Genomic DNA, 4,427 nt, shown 5'->3' with positions numbered 1-4,427 from the left:
TGGTTCACTAAAAGCAGTTTTGCTGAGGACTAAAGATGAATGATGTGCTCAAACAGAGTGGTCAGTTTATAGAACAGAAATATGCAATACATCTTTGTGTAAAGTAAGTGAGGATGAAAAATACAAATGTTAACAGAATTGGCATGAATTGTGAGCTCAAATTCTTTCAAAGTATTTTGGGATTTTGCACATGGGTTTGTATCTGTATTAGATCAGCAGCATCTTCTCCACAATCTTGAGCCTACATCTTTACGGTCTGCGTCAGCATCTGGCTCATAATTAGAGTGTGTTTTGCGTCACCGGTCTTTCGAATGTAAAAACACAAATGAAGGGTGAATTTGAAAGGAGAAAGAAACAAAGCCCACCGTGACATGGGAAGGTGAAAATACGTGGTGGCTTATTTAATAATTTAGTGATTATTATTTCCATGACTTCAGTACCTGAATCACTCAGTTAAAATAAAACAAGAACCAGCAGGAAGGAAGTGCCGTACAAATATGGAAAATCTGTGTAGGCACAGAAATCTTTTCTTTTTTTCCCCATCTATTGCATTTTTTTTAATCTACTCTTACTTGGCCCTTTGAAACATGTCAACAGACACAAGTGCACAGCATTCATCCATATGCTAAATATGACCTTTTTCATAATCTAATTCAGTTTTGGGAGCTTTTCCAAGATCTCTTGAGATCTGATTTGACCTCCACTTTAAACTCAGATCTTTTACCGCTAACATCTGCTTCCAATTAGGAAGACAAAGAAAGATGAAAACAACCAAGTTCAAACACCTTTGAACTTCACATGTTTCGTAATTCTGGTGAAGACAAAGTAATGTCATTATTCAGCCACTCTGTAGGGAAACATGAGGTTTGTTTTTTTCACGCTCTCTTCCTGAAAATGAATTTTCACATCAGTAAATTCCTTTGTCCTAAATCTGAAATGGCATTTTCTGAGCAGAAAACAAAGCACAAGCTGATGTGAGATGCGTCATATGTTTTACAGGAAAACTGCTTTGACATTCAACTGAAAGTAAAAAGATGCTCATCAGGTAAGAAGATTTATATTCATGTCCACTCACTGCCTCTACTGTACTTAAAAACAGCTGGCTCATAGGCTATTATTCTCTTTAGAAAAGAAAAGGAAAAATACTGTTCAAGCAACATTTAGCTAGACTTTGTTTTCATAGCAGCCTTTTTTTTTTTAACAATTCACAGACCAATGTAAGCAATATATTTTGATACTTCACTTAATGGCACACCATTTCTAAATAGGAGTGTTTCTTGTATTTTTAAACTTGCCAAGCAGCCAAGTCAAGAAAAATGCAATCGTGGGGTTCGCACATCTGTTTCATAGTCCATCTTTTTTTACTTCCATTTTTAATTTGGACTATGCGCACAGTCAGGGACCATTCCAGGTCCCTATAACCTCTAACAGCATAAAAACAGCAGAAAGATGCAGAAGTGGAGGTACTAGTTCCATCTACCTGTGTCAGGACACCTATTAGTCAATGCAACATCTCTAGCTCCAGCAGCCAGGTGGATAAATTATATAAAATGTTAGCCCTCCTCACTCTTGCTATGAGGGGTTAAGCTAACCATAGATTCAAAACAATTTGGGGCATTTTAACGTAAAACTCTGTGGAATTACTCAGTTTTTGGCGCTAACCTCAAGCAGCCAGATTGGCTTAATTTATCAGTTTCCAGAGTTTTGTGAGTGTTCACTTGCAAAGACTTACATAGCACTCGTCTTTCTTCGGGTCCACCACTTGCTGGTGATGCACCAATACTTGTGTCAGATGACAGTCAAAGGTTAGTTGGAAAAGCAAGTAGAAACAGGATTTGCTTTTCTTCTTGGAAAATTCTAGCCATTCACTCATCAGTGGCAATGCAGCACAATTTTTTAGGGGTTTTCTTACATTTAAAAACACTGCTGTGTCACCGTAATGGATGGAGTCTGCTCAGTGCACTACATATGGCTTATTTAACTAGTCAAAAATACACAACAGTAGTTGTTATAGTTCTACTAATATTTACATGCACTGCCAGAACCTTAGACTGTTAAGTCAAGGTTAGTGGGGCCGCTTCGACTTTCCAAGTTGCAAATCCGACTTGAGGGCATGTTCCAGTTGAAAATTACCACTGGGAATTCAAAAATTCTGGATTGCAAATTCAAATCAAACAGACTCCGAGGTCTTGGTGGTTTGATCCCAAGGTCTCCTGTCAATCAGTGTTAATAATCTGTTTGTCCATCCAGCTGTCCATAATTCTTCCTGTCATTACACATCTAATCATTTCATCCAGCTGTTCTCCCACTCATAATCATTATCAGCCTTCTAGTATCCATTCTGTCTAGTTATCTATCCATTCACCCACTCACTCATTTATTATCCAAAATATCATTCCCTACTCTACTTATCTATTCATCTACCAATCACCCACCTACAGTCCTCTCACTAATCTGTCCATCATACAGCATTCTTCATTTTTCCAGTATTTTGCCATCCATTATTTCTTATTTTGAGTACATATTTCATCTGAACTGTAGTTGCCAGATCCATCTAGTCATTAATTAAGATCATACAAGCAAACACCTACAGCTTTGATTGTAAACCAAAGCTTTGCTAAAGCTATTATAAACTGCTTATGTATCTAAATAAGCAGTTGTTTAAATTTACCAAGTGTTATGATCTTGGCGCCTCAGTTGCTATGTTCACAAACTCATCTGATGGTTTGAGGAATGTTTGCAAGTATGTCTGCATTTGTTTTTAGCTTCTTTGTGTGTTGTTTATTTAAAGTTGCTAGCCTGGTTTGCTTTATGGGCAAAGCAACTGTAAACAACTCAAGTGCTATCCAGATCTCAAGTTGGTAGTTAACAGTAAACTTTGTGAGGGAGGGAGGGAGGGAGGGAGTGCTTGAATGCTGGAGAGATGAAGTGAAACTGAGAAGGCTGAAACTGCATGTCTGTATTAGCTGTGTAACTCTGCAAAACTCAACAAAGTATAACACAAGGAGAAATCTGATCTGCATTACTCTATCCATAATTGAAGCTTGGCACTTTGCTGTTATGAATATGACTGGTCAGCTACAGAAACAGCAACAGGAAGCAAGCGTGAATAGGATTACTCTGAGAGGAAAGTGAGCAGTGAAATGTAATTACTATGTTGCAATTTGTATTCATGGCTATTGTTTGTGATGACTCTATTGTTAGTATCCTTTGTAGGTGTCACTGAAACAAACCATTAAGGACTAAAGTAATAGCACATGAGGTATGAGGGTTTTTATGTTTTTCAGCAAACATCTCATCCCAGCTATTTTCCTTTGATTTGCTGATGAAAACAGTGTGGCAAAATGAAATAACAGCGTCTAGTGTTAAATGTATTGCTCTCCGATCATTTCTCCTCAGTGGAATCCAAGCGCAGCCTGCACATACATCAGTCAAGAGAATGGCCAGTTAAGGAAGATATAATGATAACATATGACTGTGTAAACCCTTTTATATGTTTTTGTGTGTATAGGCGTCATGGAAGAAACAATACATGTAGTAATACGTGGCCAACATGACATGGACAAATCAAAGTGAAGCACTGTTTCCAGAGCAAACACACTTGAAGGATTAACCTCTGTATTTACCCCCCGCCCTCTCCTAATCAGTATTTTACAGACTGTACAAATAAAACAGAAACTACAGCTTTCACAAATTAAGCATGAACCAGTGTGGAAGGGCTGAGGCTGCACCCATCACAAAATGCTCAGCCAGTGTGCACTGGCTCTCTCTCTGCATCGCTGGACTTGTGCTAAAGGCTGCATGAAATGTAAGCAAGCAGAGATTGAGGCTATTCAAAGCACCTTCATAAAAATGAATGTCAGACTCTGCCAAACCAAATACTTACACAAAAGACTGATTAAACATTTTGTTCTTAGCTCACATCAAGACGAAGTCTGTGTGTCAATCTAAGTGTGTGTGTGTGTGTGTGTGTGTGTGTGTGTGTGTGTGTGTGTGTGTGTGTGTGTGTGTGTGTGTGTGTGTGTGTGTGGGAGCGTGGTCCACAAATACATATGCTGTCAGTATCTTGTTCCTATTTCTTATATATAGACCAACCACAGTTAAGTTTACTTTAGCTCACTGCAGCCTAGACTCCAGGTATTATTTAAATGGTTCACAATGGATAAGTTAAGTTGTACCCCCATCTTTATTAGTGATTTATGATATATCAATCACTAAATATTTCGGTGCAAATGCACACTATCTTGAAATCTACACCATCTTAGAACGGGAAGGGTTAATAGTCACTAGAAAGCACCGAAATTCTATTGGATTTAAATACGGTTTTGCATCGGCTCTAAAGTGTTCTGTTGCTCAAGATGTCATCTGAGTCACAAGTGCAGTGGGAGGGACTATAGCCTAGACTGCATCGATCCGAAACCGGTTAG

Source organism: Copadichromis virginalis, linkage group LG14, assembly GCF_057382275.1.
Source record: "Copadichromis virginalis isolate Kocher_CV1m ecotype Utaka linkage group LG14, C_Virginalis_male_GT1.1, whole genome shotgun sequence".
In the NCBI taxonomy this organism is placed as follows: Eukaryota; Metazoa; Chordata; class Actinopteri; order Cichliformes; family Cichlidae; genus Copadichromis; species Copadichromis virginalis.
The sequence above is the reverse complement of the archived record's forward strand: the minus strand, read 5'-3'. Positions refer to the sequence as shown.